Raw genomic sequence first — 25,149 nt, 5'->3', positions numbered from 1 at the left:
TTTTCTGTACTAAACTTTAAAATTCACAAAATACACTAGTGAATAAATGTAAAAACATTTTTATAGGTGAGCTATATAATGCAGACTAGCATATCTGAAGTGAAGATATATTGCAGTATACATATCTGTTCCTTTATTAAAAAAAAGGAGGAATCCCAATGAAAACTTGATATAAAACTTTACAATAACATACTAGACTATGCAATTGTCTATAACTACAGTGCCACAATATATTGAAATAGCAGAATGTAGGGCTTGAGGTTGTAGCTGAAGGACTGTATTATTGTGATGATATAAGGGGAAACTGGGGGAAGCTATGGAGGGGTGGAGGGAGGAATCCCTGTACATATGGAACTGTAGCATAAATATAATAATATAAAATATATAAATAGTAAAAAATAAAGCTTGAAATACATACTAGGGACTTTTAAAAAGCTTGTTATAAGGCATATTACACAAAAAGGATTGAATGAATTTTGATTTTTGCATCAAAATAATTTCATTGTTTAAAAGAATTTTATTTTTTAAATGACAGATTTCTAGAAAGGGAAAGATATACAGCCAGAAACTTTTTCTAGGTTTCCAATGTTGTTGCAGGGACCCAAGGATTTGGGCCATCCTCTGCTGTTTTTCTAGTCCATACACAAAGAGCTGGATTGGCAATGGGGAAGCTAGGACTGGGACCAGTACCCACATGGGACACTAGCGTGACAGATGAAAGCTCAATCTGTACCATGGCTTCTGGCTGGGCCCAGTTCCCTCTCGGTAGGCCTTGAAGGACACCAGCTGAGGAGTTGGTAGCTCTAAGAAGATTGATATCATGGCAGGTCCAGAAACTGATGCCCAATTCCAGCTCACTAAAATAAAAAACTGTTTCAACTCTTACAGGCTCACAGGCAGGATGAATTGTGTACTAGCCACATGTGGAGGCATTGCTTTGCTGGTTATGCACTTCAGCTTAAGGTCTAAAAATTCCAGCTGTGAAAGCAACAAGTGGATTACAAATCATTTCCCCATCTGCCCTCCTGCCTGGAGAAGCTAATTAACTCAACGTCTGGTGATTCAATTTGTACAATAAATTATGAACCTGGAAAAACAAAATCTGCACCGTGGCATTGGCCCAAATAAACTCATTTTAAACTTTATTTTCTAGGAAATTTCTGAAGTATCTTAGTCAATATATAATTCTATTACTTTGTCCAACATTTTTTTTTATTTTCCACTTTGCCACTAAAAATGTATTTCACTCACTGCATACATAGTATTATATAAATTTGTCTTCATGTATTTTAACAATTCCCTATTGATACAGATTGATTGTTTCTGTTTTATTCCCATCATAATATTACAGAAACCTGTATTTCTATAGGGCCAAGTTTATGCAAGATAATTTCTACAGTTGAATCCCATCAAAGGACATTTGCATTTAAAGAGTTTTTTAGAGAGTTGTGACAAAATAACCTTCAAAGAAACTTTATGGTATTAGAGTCTTACCAATGTGACTTCAATAGCCTGTTTCCTTACCTCTTTATCAGCAAGTGTATACTGTCAGACATACTCAGAATTCCTTCAGACACTGCAAATTTCCCATTTTCTTCCTTTTTAAAAATTTTTAAATTTTGTTTTATGACACAGTTTCACAGGCTCTGGGGTTCCCCCAACCCCTCCAGAAAGCCCTCCTCCAAATTGATTTCCTCCATATTGTTACAGTATTACAGTTTGTATCCAATCATGATTCCTTCATTGTGGGTATGGGCCACATAGAGTCCAACATCTTATTGTCCAGATAAATTTAACAGTTTCACTGGGAAACCATCCCTGGTCTGAAAGTAGAGCTGGTAGAATATCATCCCCTCCAATGAAAAGCCACTATCCAGCTTCAACAACAATTTACAACATCATGAACTTAATTGACATCGTATCAAGAGACCAATATGTTAGGAAATGCAAGTTCTTAACTGAATCCTATGGCTGCTTCACTGACATTTCAATTGTAGTTTTTATACAACCGGCTGCTATACACCTTATAAAAGATATAGGGTACTGTTCAGCTATCTTGTGTCTATTTTCATTGTTATATTTAGCAGCTTATAGTTTTCAAGTGTGATTCCTACTGAACTTCATGAATTTTAGCATAGTTCAAATAGGCTTATAAATCAAACATACCATATGTTAACAACTGAGGAGCAAAACATTTTAGGAGGGATGTGCAGAGAAATCTTTAGTACCATAATGAGGAGTAACTAATCTTTGTGCCCTACCTAATAAAGGTATATGGGAGTCCAAGCTGACTGCCTCCTGTCTGTTCTAAGCTTTCCTTATTGGTCTCTGTCTATCTGATCTATTTTTCCATTTTCTTCTGCTCTTTGCCTTCAGGTTCTCTTTCCTTCTTTGTAGCTCTCTGGTCACACTTGGTTTGCTTTTTGATTTTTGTTTTACCATGAATCCTTGTGAAGACTGCCCTGTGCTCATTTCCCACTAACACTCCGCATTCCTCATTCCCCCAACCATCTTTTTACTTTTATGCTCATGGACTTCCCTTATAGTTTCCTGAAGCTCTCCAAACTGAACAGAAAACAGGTACTCTTTCTTAACCTCCAAACCTGCCACACTTCTGAACCAACAGAAAAAGCTGATCAGGAAAGCTGGAAATACTTAATCTTGGGCATATTATGAAAATGAATAAATTCGTATTGATGTATACATGAAGAAAAATCACCTAGCTTTGTATTGCCTTTTAAGAGCGAAGTTTCTTTTTTCTTTTTTTCTAAATCCTATACTGATGTAGGACTTTTGGACACAAAATGCGGCAGCAACTCCAATTTTTGTCTCCCAGGAAAAAATCATTTTCTTGAGGACACAGTTTAGTTTTAAAGCAAGATTTATCAGAAGAAAGGAGAAAAGATGCTCCCATCCTAGTAACGGGAGGGAGCTTTAAGAAAGGAGAGACCTGTGCACAGGGGGTGTTGGCATCGTTTCAAATTTTGCTTCAAAGGAGTTTCTCCAAAAACAAAGGAAAATTCGTGGTTTCCATGATACCTGGCTTTGGAACAAAAGGCCCCAAAAGGTGTTACCAGTTCACTTCCTCAGTCTCATTCTAATGATAAAGAGACCAGTCTGACACTACCCTGAGATGGAATTGGGTGGTCACTTTAGGTGGGGAACTGATATGTTGATTTCATCCTTATCTCTTGGGGGAAACATGTTCTTGATATGTTCATTATGCACTTGTCTCTTGGGAGAAATGTGCTCTAGTGAATTTAAGACATAGTGGAGAAAATATCATTTTATATTTGAGAAAAATGGTTCACAGACCCAGAACACCCTAACTGCCTAATACCCAATCTGACTCCTCACAAAATACTTGACACAATTCTTTGTTTTGAGCCACTGTGTTGTTAGTTTTATTCATTGCTTCTTTTTGGTGGGAGTAGGACAAAAATAGAAGTGAAAGAAGAAAAAAGAAAGCCTAAAAGTTCCAGATCCAGACTTTACAAAGAACATAAGGATGTTCTTTAGTTTGCAGGCAGCCTGTGGACTTATGAGCATCCACAGAGAAATGAAAATGGCGGGAAGGATGGATCCCACAATGGGAGAAAAAGGTATGACGGATTGTTTGCCAGCTGCCCTTTTACATAGCAATAGTTGACCCCTGCACTCTCTGATTTATCCAGAGTTTATAGGAGGGAAAGCCCAAAGTCTATGATTCTGTATTGCTGCCTCTCCCTGAACTGATTTTCTCTTACTGCTTGTCAGTGTGAGAGGATTTTCCCAGTGCTGTACTCAATCCTGAGGGGAAGAGGTCCTTTATACTATGTCAAAGAGAGTGCGTCAGCTGCCATTGCACAGCAGAGGACACAGATGGTCATAGTGATTAGTCCTGAGCCAGAAGCTGCATGAGGTGACACTGGATAGAGTCACATTAACAGGTGCAGGCCCATGGGAATGGAGCAAAAAATAATAACATGGATGATTGCTTTTTTAAGGAGGCAGGAAGCTCTACTGGGGGGAAAATTCCACCCCAATTGTAGATGCAAGTCTGATGGTTTGAGCCCCAAATACGCAGGAATTGAAAGCCACCAGATCCTCACACTACATCCTTTTTATGATTAAATAATTACACATCAGCACTGCTGTTCAAAAGGTTAAAGCCTAAATTACAAATCCAATCTGCAGGTGCAAATGACTAATCCTCAAAGCTACTTCTAACCCTCAAACCCTTATTGCTTCATAAATGAACACTTGAACCCTACGGTGATTTGTACTTTACCTACTGGAGCACTGTAGAAGGACATTCAGAACCTTTGCTATTGTGGGAGACATAGCCAGTTGCATCTCCCCTAAAGGTGCCAGGAGCAATTGATATGGAGGTGAATGAACAGGAAACCTGGTTTACAGGTTTAGGTATAAACAAGTTGTGTTATGGCAACTCTACCTTGCTGTAGAGATGTAAATGGTTCAAGCTCCTTCTCTCTGGGTGCCTACATGACCATGAAAACCTTTTTTAAAAAGTCTGGTGCTGTTAATAAACTTCAGCTGTTGACCACCAGTCAGTAGTCCATGCATGTTATTATTGACTCCATGCCCTAAGTCCACCGCTGCAGGACAGCGACAGAGCAATTTTTATAATACTCTGCAACTGCTAACTCAAATGTAAGATCAAGTGAGGCAGGAAATATCATCTGTCTTTCTCAGCATCTTACCCTTAGTAATTAGCCTCATGTCTAGAATAACGCAATTACTCAGTACATCCTTATGATGCTTAAATTCATGCATACATTACACTCCAGAATCAGGATAAGTTCCCTAAAACATGCAAGGTTATTGTTTTATTTAATTTTTACTTCTTTTTATTATCATTTTATGATACAGTTCCATAGGCCTCTCCCCAATTCTCTCCTCCATCACTATATAGTAACTATATTATAGTTCTTCATACACAGTAATATGTCCATTACTGCAGGCATGGACAGTGGCAGAGTCCAGCATCCTACTGTCATGATATAGTAAACAGTTTCATTGGGAGTCCATCTTTGTCTGGAAGTAGAGATGCATACTGCATTGTATCCTCACATCTGGATATGATAGTCTCCATTACACAGCTACTGTATATCCCCTGAAATGAAAAGTCGCAATAAAAGTCAACATCAGGAAGAGAAATAGAAATTCACAATGCCATGAAGTTTAAATAACATGCTGCTAGATATAATAGTCTCCATTACACAGTTCCTATACATCCTCTTAAATGAAAAGTCACAAAATAAAATAAACAACAGGAAGGAAGAGAAATTAACAAGACCATGGAGATAAATAACATGCTACTGAATGATTAATATGTCACTGAAGAAATGAAAAAGAAAATCAAGAACTTCCTTGAACCTACTATATGATCTACGAGTCATTCAAGAATTTAATCAGAAGAATTTTGAAGAGATGAAACTAACAAAAAATATCAAAATCCATGAGATATAGTTTCTGCTGATCTTTGTGGGTGAGATATGTCTCCTGCAGGCAATAAATAGAGGGGTTTTGTTTTTTAATCCAGTCTACTCATCAATGATATTTGCTTCATGAGTTTAAGCTGTTTACATTCAGGGTTAATGCAAATAGGTTGTAATTTGGTTCTGTCTTTTTAGCAGTGGGTTGTTCATTGAACTAGTCTTCTGTTATTTTACTGGGATGTTCTTTGCATTTGCCTTTGATTTTGGTGGGTGCTACTCCTTTTCTCTGTCAAGAGAACATCTTGAAGTATCATTTTTAGGGCAGGTTTGGAAGATGCATATTCTTTTAAATTTTCTTTAATGTGGGAGAATTTTATTTCATTTTCAAAGACAAAGGAAAATTTTCCTAGGTACGTTATCCTGGGCTGACAATTTTTTGGTTTTAGAATCTGGAATGTGTGGCTCCATTCTCTTCTGTCCTGTAGAGTTTCCTGTGAGAGGTCTCCTGTGAGTTTGATTAGCATTCATTTATTTGTCAGTTGATTTTTTCACGTGCACATTTAAGGATCTTTTCCTTATGTTTGATTGAAGAGAACTTGATTATCACATGTAATGATGAAGGTTGCTTTTGGTCAACCCTGTAGGGATTTCATTAAATACATTTTTAAACCCAGCTTCTCTTTCTGCACTTTCAGCAACTCCCATATTTTATGTTACATCTCATAATAGTGTTTCAATTCTTGAATACTTTTTTTTTAGCCTGATCCAGCTCTGCTTTCAGCTTTTCATTTGTTTCCCCTTTGTGGCAGGAAATATCTTCTAATTCTGAGATGCTTTCTTCTACCTCCTTCATTCTATTTTGAAGACTCTCCACTGTACTTCTAATTCGCTCCACTGCTTTCATATGATTCATTTCCAGTGTGAAATATTCCTTGAATTCCTTGAATGCCTGCTTTACATGCTTCTCATTGTTGATAAGAAGTTTAATAACAACTGTTTTGAACTCTGTATCCCTCATTTTCTTGATGTCTTCCTCAGTGAACTCAGGTTGGCAAAGGGTTTTGCTCCTTTGCAGGGAAGTCTTCAGTAATATTCATTTAGCCTTTGTCTCTTCTTTTGCTCTTGGTCATTATACTTCTTGTTAGCAGAATCTTCTCCTTGGGGCAGATTTCTAAGGTGTATCACCCACAGGTCTACAGTTTGGTTTTACTTATTGCACTTCATACATGGCTCTTTGCTTGTAGCCTATTGTGCCACTCTCTCCAGTGAATTCCAGGTCTGGGTTCTTATGTTAGATTTCCACCATGGTATCCATAGCCTCAGCTGGCTCACCACACTCCACCTCCTGTGACACTGCTGAGGGTTCACCATTGTTTTTACAACCTTTCTACCACTTCTGGTTGGAGCAGGTCCCAGGCTTAGGGAGACACTAGGAGTCCTCTATAGCTAAGTTGTTGGTGGTGCTGATCTTGCTGGAATCTGTTGGCCATTATGTCTGGGGACCACACAGACCTATTCTGACCCATATGAAGCCATAGTTGGTACTATTTTCCTGTGGGACCAGTGCAATGCACTGAACCCAGTGAGTTCTTGCTGAGTTCAGTGCATGTACAACTCAGTGTTGTCCCCTGCAGTCTTAAATTCTTTGCCACACTGTAAGAAATGGCACCTGATGTGCCATTGCTAGAGTTCTTGATCTGTTTGCTATCAGGTCTGAAGGCTACCCAGATCTCTTTTGAGTGGAACCTGTAGGATTCCACGTTGTAGTTCACTGAGTCAGAAATGAGTACACTCCCAGCTCAGTGCATGCGCAATCCTGCCCCATAGCCTTTGCCTCCATAAACAAAATAGTGCCCAAATTGGCTCTCGGAGATAGACTGGGCTATGACATCCACCCTGTTCCCATACTGCCCATCTGGGACCTGCCACTCTGTCCCTGCTCCTGGTCAAATCAAACAGACCAGCAGGATGGGTTGTTCTTTGTCTGGGTTCACCTCTGCAGCTCCAACAGTTCTGGCTGCCGGTTGAATTCAGGTCCCTGTTTGCTGAATGCTATTGGGGTATTAGTCACTGCAACACCACACCCTTGTGTTCACTGCTTTCCTGTGTCTGTCAGTCTCCAAGTACCTCTCCGCTGTTGTTCTGTCCTCTTCTGTTTCACAGAATGTGCCTTCTCTGCTTCACACTGGCTAATATTTTTCCATCTGTTTAAACATGTCCTTACCCTATTCTGCCATCTTGATTCTTGAGGAAGTGATTGCAAGGTTATTTTTGGCTATCTGCACCAATGGCGTGGGCCCTGGTTTGTGGTTTTCAGAACACAGCCTGCGTTCTCTTCTTGTCCCTCTCTCCTTCCCATCACGCATGATCTGCATCACTGAATCCTCTGCTGTTCTAGCTTTTTTCTTCCTTAAAACTTCCCTGTTTTTCTTGAAACTGTCACTAAATCAGGTGAGAAATGTCATAGATTTCAAAGTAGTTTTATGGAAAAGGCCCAAATGACATCAAGTGGAAGTGCTCTGGCTCTCTAATGACCCTTAAGCATTTCCGCAAAACAAATATTGTGACACTTGGTGGCATATGACAACACCCAAGAAATCTGCTTTGTCTAGAGTCCCTCCCCCCAATCTCTTCCTATAGATAATCCCTTTTTTATTGTCTTCCATTCAAACTCAAAAGCACCAAGCTAACCACTACAGCTCAGAAAAGAATAGGAGAGAAGGAGCAAAGGGCACAGACCCAGGCTGCCTAGGGAGCAACAGACTCCTCCTTATGTAGCACTTTTGTTTCTGGTGTGAGGTTGGTCACAATGGAAACAATACAACAGCATTTTTTCCAATACCCTCAGTCACAAACACCCCAGGACACTATCACAGATACTGCACTACTCACCACCCAGTCATTTCAAAATTGCAGCTGTTTCCTGATTGCAAACTGAGCCAATGATCTCTGCAAACAACTGATTCCCAGTTTTGTGTTTCCAGGTGAAGGTGAGGAAAGGGGCTCCTGGGCTTTCCCAGTAGCATTCACCAACTAGACACATCTGGTTAAGATATAGATGGCTTACAGAATTCTCTGACTTATCAGGAGCTAAAGGAAATGCAATCTCTGATGACTTCACCCAAACCCGCAAGCCAAAATACTTAAGAAGCAGTCAGACCAAAGGGATTTTTACCACAACTCACTTCAAAGATGGTAGCACTGGCAGCTCATGTTGCTAAAATTTCTGTGAGAAATGGAAAGCTCCAGTGCTCTGGACTAATGGCATATCTCTGCAATGGTAGTCACTTTGAACCCCTAAAATCAAACCTGTGGATAATAGCTACCTCTGTGGAAATGCAATGCACCCATAGGGCTATCCATGTTCATATAACACATATAGGTTTTTTTCTTTTTCACATTTTATTTTTATTGGAAAATCAGATGTGCATAGAGGAGGAGTAATAGAGAGCAAGATCTTTTGCCCAATGATTCATTCCCCAAGTGGCTGCAACGGCCAGAGTGAGCTGATCTGAAACCAGGAGCCTCTTCCAGGCTTCCTGCATGGGTGCAGGATCCCAAGGCTTTGTGTCACCCTCAGCTGCTTTCCCAGGCCACAGGCAGCAGCTGGATGGAAAATGGGATCACCGGATTAGAACTCGTACCCACATGGGATCGTGGCATGTGCAAGATGAGGACTGTAGCCACTAGGCAGCCATACTGGGCCCAGCACTTGGTTTTAAGAGGCAGAGACTTAGAGAAATGCTGGGAACCACTGCATGGCTTAAGTGGAGATCTAGGTCATACAGACTACCACAGGTCCTTTACTCAGCTGCAGTCCACTATATTCCAAGGCATATTAGCAGGTAGTTGGATCAGAATTGGAACTCCATGTTTTGAACATATTTCCATATGCTGACACTGCAGGCAGTAGCATTACACGCTACACCACAGTGATGGTCTCCACATATTTTCAATCTGCACTTGGTTCAATCCACAGATGCAGAATCCTTGTATGTGGAAATTGTAAATTGTAAAATAAGCTGTCTGCCTAGCGAGGCTACCTACTTTCCCATTGCAAAAACAAACATAAATAACAAGCAAAACCTCAAAAGCCTGGGACCTTTAAGAAATATGTTACCAAGTGTAGTGATCACCAGCAGCCTACAACATCTTCAATTTAAATGAAATTTTAAAAAGCTCAGTTCGTTGGTCAAATTGACAGCTTCCAAGTCCTTACTGTTCTCTTGTAGCTGTTGCCTACCACATGGGCATGCCAGACACAGAAGCTTCCCATCATTGCATGATGCCTGCTGGAAAACCCTCCCCTTTTATGGGGAGAGTCTTGCTAAGTAATATCAAATTTACCTCCCCTTAGAGAGAACTTAGTAGGACCACACAGTAAGAATTAATGCTGTGAATACAGGATTCACAGTATAGTCTTACCTAGTATATGCAGCAATAGATCATCTAATTTGAGCACCTGTATCTTTGGTGATAATATTCAGACACCAAATAACACTCTGTTGTATCTGAAAATCTTTTCTTACACAACCAAAAAGGAGAAAGTGAAGAATGTAAGTTATTTAAATAAAAATACCCTTTTCAGCTTCAGTTTCATACAAACCCGAACTAAATATTAACATTTGTTACAGAAAGCCATCCATGCTTTCCTTGACAGAGAAATGGACTATGCTGTCAGATAATATAAGAAACATTTTGATTCAAGATTGAAGATGAACGTCAAGTCGACTTTTTTTTTTTCTTGTTCTCTTAAGTCATCATTCCTATGGGGTTTCCAGTAGCCAAAAGTCAACCAAGGATGAGATCCACTGCAGTTGCTTATGTAGTTCTATCTTTTAAAATTCTATCTCATCTTGATGTTTCATTGTGGAGCAGCTGCTTTTCATGCTTACTACTTTGGACATTAGTCCTTTAAAGGAAGATGAGGATTGCAGTTATACTGAAAGAAAACACGTAGCTGCATCTGTGATTGGCATCCACAGGAAATATGGTGAGAATGATTCCAGATTAATGACCTTAGGATGTCACAGGTGCTTCTTACCTGCCTGGCATCTGAAACTCTGTTCAGAGACTACAGAAGGTGGGGCCCTAGTTGGATTTGTTGCAATTGGGGGGCCTCATATCAGTTGAGTTATTACTCCAGGCTTCTCACTAGGGAGCCTGGTCAATTCTCAGGTTTTAAACTTCATTGAGAGGAAGGATGAGGGCTTGAAGGGTAAGGCAGGTGAATACCTGCCCCTTTTGCTTCTTCCTAAACCAGAGCAGAACACTTTAATCAGCTTCCAGAATGGAACCGTTTGTGAAAGGATGCGCAACAAAAGGCATCCAGCCTCAGCAATAAGTAGAGTGTTACAGCATAGGCAGAAAGAGATAAAGCTCAAATCACAGGTTTATTTTACCAATGAGCCCTGATATTTATCAGTGAATAAATAAATGAATATCACAGACTTGATTATATGAAACTTTCCTGATGGGACTCCTAAAGTTCTCAACTCTTTTAAATACAATGAAAGGCTCAGTTCTTTCACAATAAATCTTCTTTTAAGAAAAGATGTGACATCAGGCTTTGAGACATGCTCTGCCAACTGCTCCAATAGGGTATTGGTTTGGACCCTCATTTAATAACCGGTAAAATAGAAATAATAATGCTTTCGTCATATGCTAGAGAAGGAGTAATGTCAGGACTAGAATAAAAGCCAGGCTGGGGCCCGGCGCAGTGGTGCAAGTCATTAAGGTCCTTTCCTTGCACGCCCGGGATCCCATATGGGCGCCGGTTCTATCCCGGCTGCCCCACTTCCCTTCCAGCTCCCTGCCTGTGGCCCGGGGGAGTAGTCGAGGACTGCCCAAGGCTTTGGGACCCTGCACCCGCGTGGGAGACCCGTAAGAGTCTCCTTGCTTCAGACCGGCATAGCATCGGCCGTTGCGCTCACTTGGGGTGTGAATCATCGGACGGAAGATCTTCCTCTCTGTCTCTCCTCTCTGTATATCCGCCTTTCCAATAAGAAAATAATAAAAATAAATCTTTTTTTAAAAAAAGCCAGTCTGACTAAATTCAGAAAGACCTTTAAAATGTAAAATCATGTCATCTCTGATAATTTTTTGTGTGACATATGATCACATATGAGGATACTTCAAAGGTTTCATGAAAAACAAATCATTTTGGTGCAAACTTATTTGAAATCCAGGCATAGTTTAATAGGGAATGGCCACCTGATATCAATCCAAGGTCACAATGCAGAGCACACGCTGAGGGTTCTGCCCAGGTGGTTTTGATAGTTCTGAAATGTTTTTCCTCTTTCTGATCCCAGGATGAGGTATTCCTCTAGGGGTTTAGGTCTGCCAGCAGGCCCTGAGGTCACCAAGGGTGAGGCAAATGGTGGCCTTTGGCCGCAAGAACCACTGAAGACAAGGTGGTGAGGAATGTCTGCTTTATTATGCAGAGGTTACAAGTTTTAAAGGATAAGGAAGGGGGGAGGCGGCAGGAGGGAGCCTTCCGGCAGACCCTATGCCCACCAAAGATGCTATAATTTGGCTGTAATTGGCTGTATGACAGGTGTATCTCCCTAGATCTTCGGGTGATGTCAGAGGTCATGTTCAGGTATACTCCCCTTGACCTTGTAGCCATGTTGGAAGTTACACTCCACGTGTAGGCCTGAAGGCTGTGCCTCAGGCCAAGGGGAGGGTTAGTCTTAAACCACGCCCCCTAGGCAGCAGGGCAGGAGCCTGGGGTGATTGCCCACAGATTCCCTTCAATGTTCATTGGCAGTCATATTCGATCTCAGAGTTTCCATTTGCCCAGATATTTACTGTCATCATTTGGCTGGGGTAGTTGTCTAATTTGTTCTGTCCTCTTTCCTCTTAAGTGGTGTGGATGTCCCATGCAGAGCTTAATGGACGGTCATATCCTCCATGTGGATCTGGGTCAATGTCCACTACTGTCTTTTCAGCTGAGGAAGACCATACTCGCAGGCGGATCAAGGGCCTGAGCCTGTCTCCCTGGGCCCCACTTGACCCACACTCACAGGGTTCATGTGTCTGCCACCCACTGAGTAGTCGGCCCATGTACTTTTTAACACCTTCACATTAATAAGAACCAAGCTGTGCCCTCAGAGGCTATCCTCATTCCTTCGAGGCGCAGGACTCCACTCACTCTATCACTGACCCAGCTCACTAGTCAAAGGAACTGCAGGCTCTGGGATGGATGGTAACCTGAGCAGCTAGGGCTGACCCAAGCTAGGGCTGACTCAACTGGACTGAGTCAGGAGTCCAGTTCCACAGCCCCTCTTATGTGCTCTCCTTAATGGCCAGCAACATACAACCTGAACAAGTAGAAGCACTCAGTTCCCACCCCTGCCAGAGCCCACATGGACGTGTGCAGAATCCCACGTGATCGTGTGCACAGGGATGGGCCCCACATGATTCTGTGCCCATTGTGAGGCCGTGCAGCCTCTCCTCTTGCCACAGCAGTGAGGCAGGTGGCATGTCACTGGGGAGAGACAGTCTTATATTGCTACCTGGACACAGAACCCAGGTCCATTCAGATAAGCCCCTCTGCTGGCCCACATTATGCACAGCACGCCCACACATATGCACATACCTCATATACTGCAGTGTTTCTACATGCATACACATGCATCACACACTAGGATCTTTTGACTGGTCCACCTGCACTTGCCCCACTTAGGGTCACTGTACATGCAACACCTGTACATGCAACACATATTCACACATGCACACATCTCAAACACTGCACCTTACACATGTGCATACAACACACACATCAAGGCCTTCCATGGAATCATGTGCATGTGAAGTATGCATGAACATGTGCACACAACTCACATGCTGGGGCCATTTGTACATACACTACACATGCACATCTCCACATATGCTTCACACACTGGGATCTTCCTTGGCACCTCCTGTACTCACAACATGCATGACAGAGATGCCATGGGGCCATGCGCACTGTGCCCAGACCCAAGCCAAGTGCTTATTCCCATGGATGCTGGTATATACATCACACCCCAGGCATCCCCTCCATGTCCATGCCCCTTCAAGGGACACCTACACCTCCCCACACTCACATGCACTCCACTCCCGCTTATGCTTTCCTTTCCTATAATCAGGCCACAGCAGACATGGGTGAAACCACCCCTTGACCCTCAGGACCTGTGCATCCAAGGGTCAGGAGAAAACCTGGGCACCACAATGCCACTATCTTGCAGGGAGGCAGCAGGAATGGGGGGAGGGGGCTGGCTGCAAACCAGGTGGACACAAGGTTGAGGTGTTCATACAGGCCGGCCCAGGTGAGAGGAGTTGAGCTGAAGGTGGCCAAGGAGAGACAGCCCCAAAGGTGTTACTGCCCCATCCAGCCCAGTCTTTCCTCCTGGACCTCCTGGACCCAAAGCCACAAAGGGAAGTACCTCTGAGTCCTCCATGGCAGGACACACATTGTCTGCTCCTCCTCACTCAGCTGCAGCTCAGTAAGAGCTGAGCCAAGGACCAGGATAGGGATCTGGATGGACTGTGGACCACCATCACCATCTTCTTCTACTTTCCTCTAAACCTGTACTGCAGCACCCAGTAACCCTGTTCAAGGTGGGTGCAACTTAGCCCAGCAGGCCTGGTGGGTGGGCTAGGCAGACTGGGCCCTCCTCACCCTGGGTTTCTGTTCTCACCCCAGGCCTCCATTATTTCATGTCTGTGACAGACCTGAAACACCATTGCCCCTGACTACAGGAACATGATTGAACAGGGGGCTTGGGCCTCAGGGAGATTGTTCTGCATCCTCCTCTGTCCACATTCTGGGCCAGCAGGGTCTCCAACCTTTTTAATCTAGCTACCTGGATGCTCATACCTCGTCAATGCCCACTGAACTGTTCACAGCAGCCATAGCAAGGAGCTGCAGCCAGGCCCAGTACCAAGACACCAACCTATTGTTCACCAGGCAGGACCCCACCTGGCATGGAGCCATCCCAACCACCAGTCTCCTGGATACAGGATTCACCTGGAATAAAGCCCATTTTTCAGGTCCCCAGTAATGACAGCTGCTGCTCAGTCTTCTGAAAGCCTAGAGGTGCTGTTCCTCCTGACCCATGGCTAGCCAGCCTCCAAGTGGGCTCCCTCTGAACCCCAGCCTGAGACTTGTGTTTCTTCTCCTGTGGTTCCTCCACAGGCCACAGGATCAGGCTGTCCCGTAAGGGTAGCCTGCATGCTAACCTGGTGCACAAGGGTTATAGCTCCACTCTGAGGAGGCAGCTCAAAAGCCTGCTTGGTCACATGGTACCACACAGACCCTGCCAAAGGCCAGGGCAGATGGCATAATGGACAGGCAGGAACTGGGTGTCCTGGCCCCAGGAAGCAGGCATGGCCTGGCAGATGAGGGAAGCTGAGGAGCACCATCTGAATGTGGCCCAGCTGGACCCATTCTGTAGCCCCATGCCAGGCAGTGTATCCCTCAGAGCAGGGACAACCTCTGTAGGGACTGGCTGCCCTACTCCATCCCCTTGGACTGATGGGAAGGACCTGCCAGCATTCACACACATGTGTGACACAGACAAACACAAATACATAGTACACTCACTTGCTTGAATCTCAGCAAACATGTAAGTGTATAAGTAGACACACATGTATGCACACACACAGTATACTTATGTATAGTTCTGAACACACATGTACACATAAGTAGACAGACATACACACATTTTACACACGTGCATGGACACCAACAACATACACAGACATGTTCCCAGCCAGTTTAGATGCAGACCATGTGATCAAGCTCTGGAAGGGTACAGCACAGGAAACGACATGTAGTGGGGCTGTGGCCCTAACTGCTGGGAGGATGCAGGCCCAGTGGCGTGAGGGCTGCCCATGTGGTGTCATAGGACCTCACAGGAGGGAGGAGTTGAGGGTAATTCCTGGGCACATGACAGTGCTGCCAGCAGGTGGGAGGAAGCAGGTGAGGCGCAGGGCACACATGGAGGCTGGTGTGGGTGCCCAGTGAGGAGCAGAGCAGGGACCTTGCCAGCATCCCATTGAGGGTACCTGAGAGAATGGGCTCGTCGAGGCTGAGGCCCACAAGTGACAAAGGCTGAACACAGAGCCTAGGTGGCACTGCCCCTGGCCTGGCACAAGCTGCAGAGCCAGGCAGCCCTTCCTACAAGCCCACATCATGGGTGCAGAAGGGTGTCAGAGCCGCTCACACAGAGCAATGTGACCATGGGCAGCCTAGCTCTGTGGTCTCCCATAGCCACAGATCCTTCCAAGGAATGCAGCTCTACTCCTGTAGCCACCCACACAGCAGGGGACCAAGCCTGAGCCAGGGACTGTGGGCCTGAACCTCCTGGGAGGCCCAGCTCCCACAACCCACACTATCTTCCAGCCCTCCAGGTCTCCCATGGGTGTCTGAAGCCCTCCTGCCACATGTCTGCCAGAGCCTGTCTCCTATAACCCAGACCCAGAGTCAGGGCAGACTCCCACCAGACACCGAGCACTAGAGTCCACATGATAGGGTCTTTGACTTCCCATGTGCCCATGAGCTGCCAGGGACAGCTAGAGATGCCTGAACACACAGTCCAGGAGCCCAGGGACAATGACCACTAGTTCAGATCATGTCAGTGCCTCTGCAGTATCACCCACCTTGGTCCTAGATAATCCCAGCAGGACACAGCATGAAAAAGGCCTTCCTACCACCACCCATCCCCCTGGCTGGGCAACCATATAACCACTTGTGAGTTGAGTCAAGGCCAGGTCCTCACCACATACTGCTTTGCCACAGCTTGGCAAAGGACAGGGCCTTTTACACCAGCCCTGGGTGCAGCAGCAGCAACAGCAATGGCCGGAGCCTGCCTCTCTTGTGCCTCCGTGTCCTGGGCCAGAGCCTGCAGTAGGATGAGCCCTCCCCTGAGGCCCTGTTGTACTCCACTGACTTCTCAAGGAAAGAAACCAGGTGGCTCTTGCGTGTTCCTGTGGGAGATTGCCCCTGCATCTCTGCTGCTACTTGGTGGGCGTGGCCCACAACTTACCTTTCCATGACCTGAGATACAGCTTCCAGCCCCGCATGTGGAATGTGACCTCTGCTATGACTGGATGGTCTAGGGGAATAGATGTACCTGTTAGCCAATTATAGTGTCATTATTGGATGGGTGTACTCTCAGGAGAAGCCCTCCAGTCCTCCCCTTCCCTAGCATTTATAAGCTTGTAATTTTTCACAATAAATGGAGATCCCTCACTGGATTGTCCTTGTAGTTCTTGAAGCATAACATGGCCTCTGGGCCTACTGGCAGGATAAACCTCAAGGCATCCCCAACCTGCAGTTTAGCTGAGGGCACTGAAGCACAGTTTCCCTCCCCACACCCCCCCACCACCTTGGTATAAAAACCATAGGACAATTGCAGAGTCACATGCCTGAGATTTGCACTGGCTGCAGATGGGACAGCCTTATTGGCCATGGGCATTGAGCAGGACCTGGCTCTCAGGTATCCAAGCCCATGGGGAGGCCTACACAGCCTTACTTGACCCTCACTCAAAGCAGCCTCAGGCTGCCCTCCCTAGATTGACCACAGGTCTTGGTCACTGAACATCCCTCAACTGTTCCCTTCCTGCACATGGCTACATACAGCCTCAGGTGGCTCTGGAGAGGATGAGGGACCATGGACACTAACAGGAACAGACAGTAATGGGCCAGACACAGTTTGGAGCTCCAGGCTCAGTGTGAATCTGCTCCTACTGACCAGGACTGGATGTGTTGGCAGTAGGGAGCTGCCCTGTGGTAATGGCAATAAAAATAGGCTGTCCCATCTGGACTAAATTGGCTGGGCTGTGCTGGGCTTCGCTGGCTTGGACAGGGTTGGGCTGCCTGTGTCATACAGAGCTTTGCTGGGCTGGGCTGGCTGAGCTGTGCTGGGTAGAGCTTTGCTGGAGTGAATTTGGCCGAGTGTAGCTGCACTAGGTTGACTTTAGCTGGCTGAGCTGGGCTGTGCAGAGCTTGGCTGAGCAGAGCTGGGCTGAGCTGACCTGAAGTGGGTTGTATTTAGCTGAGCTGGGCTTAGGTGGACAGATTTGGACTGAGCTAGATTGGGTTGTTTGGCGGCTGGGCTAGGCTAGTCTGGGCTGGGTTGGGCTGGAAAGAGCTAAGCTGGGTTTGGCTGGGCTGAGCTAATCTGGACTGGGCTTGGTTTGTCTGCATGGGTTGAGCTGAGACCATTTCAACTGCTGTGTGTTTGGCTGAGCTGGACTGTGCTGGGCTGAAGTGGGCTGAAGTGGGCTGAGCTAAGCTGAGCTGACCTGGGCTGGGCTGTTCTAGCTAGGCTCAGTTAAATACGTTGTATTAGGGTTAACTGTGCAGATGGCTGGTTTCTCCTAAGACTATGGTTTCTGGGGTGGGCCTTACTCAACAGAGAGTGAAATCCAGCTGGACTAAAAATTAAATACATATATACATACATACATACATACATACATATATACACACATACTATTTGAATAAAGCTGATGTAAGCTGGACAGATTAACCCTGGCTAGGTGAAGCATGGCTGAATTAGCTGACCGTGAACAGAGCCAACATGTGCAGCTAGCTCAGCTGAGCTGGGCTATGCTGCATTCATACATAGGCTCCTGGTAGAGCCAGGCTCTGCTACATTAACTGGGCTCCAAGTCCTGTCCATTCTGGTCAACTGTTCTTTGCCATCCTGACAGGGGCAATCAGGCTGTGGCAGAGCAAAGCATGGGACAAAACCAGACCTGATTTTAGGTGCCAAGCACCAGAGCCTGGACAGGTAGAGTCTGTGGGGACCCATTTCTGAGGAGAATTCCATGGAGGCCCAGTGAGTCCAGGCAGACCTAAGATGAAGGGCCTGGTCCTCAGCCGGCAGAGTCCCAATGGACAGAGCTTGGGTGCAAGGAGGGGTCACAGGGGTCTGGACCCTGAGCAAGTCAATGGGCTCCACTGCTGCCTTACTCCTAGGAAGCCTTTAGCTGTCTTGGGAACTCATCCTGACTGAGCAACAGTTTAAAGAGGGTGAAGGGTGTCTTGAGGCCCCTGACCTGGAAAAAGGTGGAAGCCAGGGTGCAGACGAGGTCCTTCAGCCAGCTGAGATGGTAGACTTGGCTAGGCTCTGTCCCCTAGTCTCTGCCCAGTCTTCTTGTGCTAACCTGGCCCTTTTTCTGCAGTCCCTGCCCAGGTCCCACCCAGGCCTCCCATGCTTACCATAGCCTGTACCATCCTTTCTCTGCCCAGAGTCACCCCCGTGCTGAACTTGCCTATGCCCAAGTCCCTCCTCAGTCCCTCCTCCCCCATGCTGACCCTGACCCTGTACCCAATAGTCTCTCCCCAGGCTCCCTTTGTCTTCCCTTTGGCCTTATGCTGCAGAGGGTCAACTGATAGGGAGGCTAATATGACTTTTGGGCTTCATGGTGAAAGACTACTTCCCAAGGACAGTGGACATGGCCTGGGACATGAGGTTACCTTACCACTGTCACCCTGGGCTTGGGCTTGCCCACTATTATCAGTCAGGTGACCGCCATGGGTGACTGGGCTATGGAGATGTTCACCTGCCAAGTGGCACATGATCCAGTGGCAGCACACACCAAGACCTTCCAGGGTAAGTGCCTAAGGGGTGGGCAACTGAGTGTGCTTGACAAGCTGGGGCCCAGCTGTCCACACAGGGGCTGTTCATGCTCCTGCTCCTGCCACCTTCAGTATGCATGGCTGGCTTTGTACCACCCACCATGAAACTCCACTCTCCCGTGACTCCCTGAAGAACATGATCAGAGCCAACCAGCTCCTTGCCTCATCTCTTGCAGCACAGTGGGAAACACGAAGCACATGGCTGGTAGAACACCCACAACCTGTACTGATACACAGCACAGTCCAGGAAAGAGGACAAGCTGGTGTCCACCCACAGAGAGTTCAACATCACCCAGGGTAAGCGGGTGTCCCAGGATACCTAACCCTGCAGGGTCTCCTACTAGGGTGAGCTCTTTGAGGCCCATGGCCAGAAGTGCACAGATGAGGTGCTCCCTCCAGGCACATGGGTCCCAAAGAGGATGAGCATGTGAGCCCGCACACAGCCCAACTCTACCACAACTTACAAACTACATGGAAAGAGCACCTACCTAAACACCTCCAGCCCTCTTGAGCCATGCACCTGCAATTCACCATGCTCATCTGCCTAGTGGTGGACCTGGCCAATGAGGAGAGCATAAAATTAATCTGGTCCTGGGACAGCAAGAAATTTGTGAAACCCAAACCCTGGGAGGCCAAAAAGCAGTTCAATGTCATGGTCAGTGGAATCCCGGGACTGCCAGTGGAATCCCCAGCACTGGCTAGATGAAGAAACCTGCATGCACATTATGACAACCCTCCCCCTGCTCCCCTTATCCACTGATGGCTACTATATGATGCATCTTTAAGTCCAAGGGTGAGATCCTGGCGTGGCAGGAACCTGGTGTGATATGGACTACCTGTAAGTAACCATGCCACCCCTGAGGTACACATGTTCATGCCACCGAACAAGCACAGCAAGGAAGCAAGGACTTGCTCACCCTCACCTTCCTGATCCTGAACTACTTCCCAGTAGACATCTTGATGCAATGGCTTCTCAATAGGCACATGGTGCCTGGCAGCCAACACAGAACCCCCAAGCCCTTCCTGGCCAGCAACTTCACAAAACACCTGCTTCGTCTACAGCCTCCTGGAGGTCTGATTCCTACGACTGCCAGTATCAGTAGCAGACAGTCTGCCCCATATCCCATTGAGATCTCGCACACATTGTTGAACAATGAAACCTAGCTCAACTCAACCGACTCTAACCTCTAGCCCAAACTCATGCCAGTGACTGCCACTGCCTGTCCAGGCACAATTCCAGGTCTGGGTTTTTCATGCTCAATATGGAGGCTGCAGCTTATCAGAGAGGAGCCCACAACTTCCCCACTTCATACCCTGAATATTGCACTCTCCAGGTGGTTCTGTAGTCCAGCTTTCTAGGACTTGTCCCAGTCCCAGCACCTGCCAGCTATTGTTACAGCAAAGCCCAACAGACCTGCCCTTACTCTGACTCATGCCTGCACCAGTGGACATAACCAATTAGCCCAACCTGGCTCTAATTCTAACCCAGTTCACATGCAGGCCAACAGATATTGTAGCCCTGCCCAGTCTGGTCTGCCTCAGTTCAAGCCCTCACACTCAGAAGCATGAGCAGTGGCCCAGCAGTGGAGACACCACTACTCCCCTACCAGACTCACCCCTCACCTGGTCTTGTGTGTACTGGTGGGTGCAGAAGTCCAGTCTGGCATGGCTCATCTCACTTTGGCATTTGCCCACAGTGCTGCAGCCTGATCTGGCCCAGTCTACCCTTGTTCCAGCTCACATTGGCTGAAGCAGCTACCCAACCTGGTGCAGTCAGGCCCCAGTCTCAGCCCTAATGTGAACTGGTTGGTGATGCCTGTCCTGCATCCCATCCTGGTTCTCAGATCTGCCAATGGGTGTTATTAACTGGCCCAGCCTGGCCTGCCCCCATGCCTGAGCCACAAATATACTGGCAGGTACTACAACCTGATTTGCTCTGGACTGTTCCTTGTTTTGGTTCTTACACACACCTGCATGGACTGTGCCCTGACAAAGGGCTTCTTGAAGCTCTTCCACTGAGTTTCCTCTCAGTGACAGATCTCACATTCACTGGTGGGTCTTAGCCTAAGCTGACTTAGTCCACATCCTATCCTGGCCTTGCCTAACTAGCCAATGCCCAACCTGGTTCTTACTGTTGGGTATTATAGCCCAGACACACCTAGTCTATGTCCTGACATAGTTCTCGTGTGTCTCATGTGTCTCAGTAGAAGAGCCCAGCCTGTTCTACACCCACTGGTGCTCTCATGGGCACCAATGGATGTTGGAGTCTAGCCCAGTCTGGCATGCACCAGAGCCTGTTCACACCCATGCCGAGGGATACTGCAGCCATGTCAGCCCAGACCACCACCCCCATTCTGGCTCTCATGCCCACCAATGAGAACCACAACCTAGCCAAGTCATCCCCTTAGCTCCACAAGCAGACCTATTCCCAGTCCCAGATCCTGCACATGCTAGTAGCTGCTCTGACCCAGCTCTGCATACTACGTCCCTGTCTTGACATGCTGTGGGATGTTGCAGCCTGGCCTGACCTGACCTGACCTGGCCCACTTCCAGTCACAGCTCTCACTGGTGAGTTCTATAGCCTGATCTGCCCAATCTACTCCCATCACTGTGTTAGGCTATCAGTCACCAAGGTTGAGCCACCCCTCACCCCTAATATCCATCTCTGAGCCAATCCTTCACCGACCAGTTGTCCCAGATTGGCACATGCATTGGGGTGACAGGTAGCAAACAGGGCCTCCTGCAACAATGTATGGTGACCTCCAGAAAGCTTTCTAGGGGCTCTGCTCTGAATTCACTCAAATGTGCATGTGAATCCATGTGTCCCTGACCATGTATATGTGCATGATTCCATGTATGTTGTCCATGCACATGTGTGTCTGTGTGTCTGATGTTGACCCTGTGCATATGCTCCTGACTGTGTGTGTGTGTGTGTTTGTGTGTGTTTGTGTGTGTGTGTCTGTGTGTGCATGTGCCAGTGACTGTGTCATCCTCACCATGTGTGCGTAAGAGAATGTGAGTGCCTTGCAGAAACTGATGTGGTTGGATGTGAGGAATCCAGGTCAGATCCGTGGATTGGCCACTGAATTGCTCAGTGCTTAGTGTTTTGTTCCAGTGGACAGCTGTAATTCCTGGATAGGGTCTGCCACTTGGGGAACTCTGATACATGTGATCCCACATCAAGGGTGCTGACTGTGCGAGGCTCTCTCCCAAGGCCAAGGACATGAATGAGTTCCCTTGTCAAGCACCTAGGAGGTAGCCAATTATCCCGTGGGTGATCCTATTCCTGCCATGGCTCTGCCAGGTCTTGCCAGGTTCCAGTCTACCACCATCACCATATCTGCACATACAACCACATTCACACTACCTACACTACAAAAGTAGACACATACATGTGCACATGCACGCATATTACCTCAGGGGAGCATCCCCAGGCCCACACCAACTGCCGGGGTTTGTCTTGGGGCTGTACCCCTTCTGGTCCAGGTTCTTGGAAGTCAAGGTCCAGTGGCCTCCTGTCACCCCCTGCAAAGGTAGAACTTGGGGTCTTCTGCTGTGACCCGCACCGAGACCACAAGCCCTCCTTGCTGGGTCCTGGTGCACCAGGCATTTCTGAGAGCAGAGGAGAGCCCTTGGGGGCCCTCTTGTCTTCTATTGGGGTCCCAGGGTAGGCCCCTCAGGAGAAGCCATCTAGGTAAGGATCAAAGATAAATACCATCAATGTACAGACAAAAATAAATGGAAGAAAATTATACAGGATTGAAATGAGAATGTCAGTAGATGAACCTTACATTCCACTCTGAACATGTAGTCTACTGGTCTTCTCAAACTGCAGAATGAGTGTATTTGTTTAAAAAAAAAAGAGTTTTAAAAATGGTATTCATGCTTTTATTCTTGTGGCGCCTATCACAACATTTCCAGATAAGTTTTTTATCAAAGCTGTAGGTGTGATTAATAATAATAATAATGTATATCAAAGGGGAAATGTTGCCCTCAAACTGTTTCTTACATTTTGTATAAATTTTAATATTTTCCAATTTTAACGGCTCATCTTTTGCTCATAGAAAGAGGAAAGACAAATCTTTTATTTCCCACCCAATTCCCACCCCCAAATGTGTCTAGCCTTAATATAGTTCCAACCATGAACATTGTTAGTAGAAATTAAAATAAAGGCCTGAGGTATTTTTCAAAAACCACTGCAATAGCAGTTTCTTTCCCACTGTTCAAAACATACTATTGCAAAAAGAAAGGAGCATCATGTCCAATGTATAGGATTCCTCACAGTGAAAACTGGGGCGGTATCCAATTTTGCCATGAGGATGGTAACCAGATCTGAATTATTACATCAAACAGGTGTGTCCCTTGCTGTTAACTAAACTAGAATGTCCCAAGTATTCATAACCCTGAATTTTTGACAGAAAAAAAAAAATGTTTCTTAGGAATATCTGAGCACTCTTCATATATATATATATACATATATGTGATAAAGTTTACATATGATTAATATCTAATAATGCTTATGATAGTTTATGTATAATAATATACAAACCATACAGAATTAACATATAAATATTTCTATATCACTCATAAATGATGTGTGAAAAACATTATATATAATATATAAATAATAATGCTTGTGATTGGTTGTGTGTAATTAACATATAAATAATATATGATGACATATGGATGATCTATAAATAATCTGTGACATGAAGTTTATATATGGTAAAGTTTAACTTATAAATTAGATACAGTGATTAATAACAAATATTCAAATAGAATACCAGTTAACAATACCTCATTTAAAGCTGGGTGAATGTGATCTCTTTTCTGCCCTCGAATAAGTTATTATGCAATGTCAAAAATTATTTTAAAACAAATCATTGTTGTCCAGAGTTATTTTAATCATTAAATTACATGTTATACATTGTCTAGGTTATTTTTAGTACTTGTTTTCAAAATATGTGTAAACTTCCCATATTCTCCAAATGAAGTTTAATACCATTCTGGTTTAGTAAATCGTAATTTGAGATTCATACTGAAATTGTAAGCTCATGTAGTATTGGCATGTTTAATGATAATTGCAGTTTTCAGAAATATATTTTGTGATTCATTGTTATACTTAGTGTAATATTTTGTTTTTCATCTTTTTAAGAGAAGTCCTTCCCTTGTTTTTCATTTCAAAGTGCTTTTGTTCATATAGAAATTCTATGGACTTTTACATAATAATTATGGTTGTAGGTACTTTGTTAGCATTTTTTAAAGGTTATTATTTTGTTCATTTTAATGCATGTATTATATCTTCTAGTTTTATCTTTCTCATTAGTTATTTGAATAGAAATAGCCAAGTATCTGAAATTTTATATTTTAGGATTTTGAGAAAAGTCTTAAAACAGTCTTAGTCATATTCAGATGGACTTTTCTCACTGTTTTATTTGAAAATATATAACAATTGTAGCTAAGTTAGAAAAAAAATACCTTCCTAAATATTTTGGAATTTCAATATTTTATTCTTTACACATTTGATATAATAAGCTAATAAGCTTTAATGCATTAAAACCAGTAACTTAAAACAAAAAAAAAGAGTTCAGGCAGCTTTCATTTCAAATTTTCTCCATTTGGTTATACTTTATTAGCATATTTACTGGAAGGACTTATTGGATCAAATGAAAAGTTTCAAATCAAGATAAGGCCCAAGGATCCAACTGCTAAATCACTGAGAAGCCTAACAGTATTTTGTGACATATCACAAAATTTATACATAGAAAGACGAGAAATCAATGAAAAAATACAATTATGTATTTATATTTTATGAAGAAAAATGGGGAAATTATAAAAAATGCTTCAACATAATAATGTAAAATTCTGTGTGATCATTTAATCCAATGGAAAGTGTCTACCTTTATCTAAAATATTGAGGTGTCTAAAATTTCATCTATTTATCTTTTATTTTTAAGGAAGAAAGAAAAGCAAAAGCAGAGAACAAAAAACTCCATATGGCTTATTCACCGAACACAAATACCCCAAATGGCTGCAGCTTGGTCAGACTGAAGCCAGGAATCCAGAAGACTC

General features: G+C 44.9%; 1 pseudogene; it reads left to right on the top strand.

Moving 5' to 3' along the window:
* Positions 1–820: 820 nt before the first annotated feature.
* Positions 821–1,046, top strand: LOC121170721 (annotated as a pseudogene).
* Positions 1,047–25,149: the final 24,103 nt, after the last annotated feature.

The sequence above is a fragment of the Ochotona curzoniae genome, unplaced genomic scaffold, assembly GCF_017591425.1.
Source record: "Ochotona curzoniae isolate NIBS_2020 unplaced genomic scaffold, NIBS_Ocur_1.0 scaffold_2476, whole genome shotgun sequence".
NCBI classification, from domain to species: domain Eukaryota; kingdom Metazoa; phylum Chordata; class Mammalia; order Lagomorpha; family Ochotonidae; genus Ochotona; species Ochotona curzoniae.
This window is presented reverse-complemented; position numbering and strand designations above follow the sequence as displayed.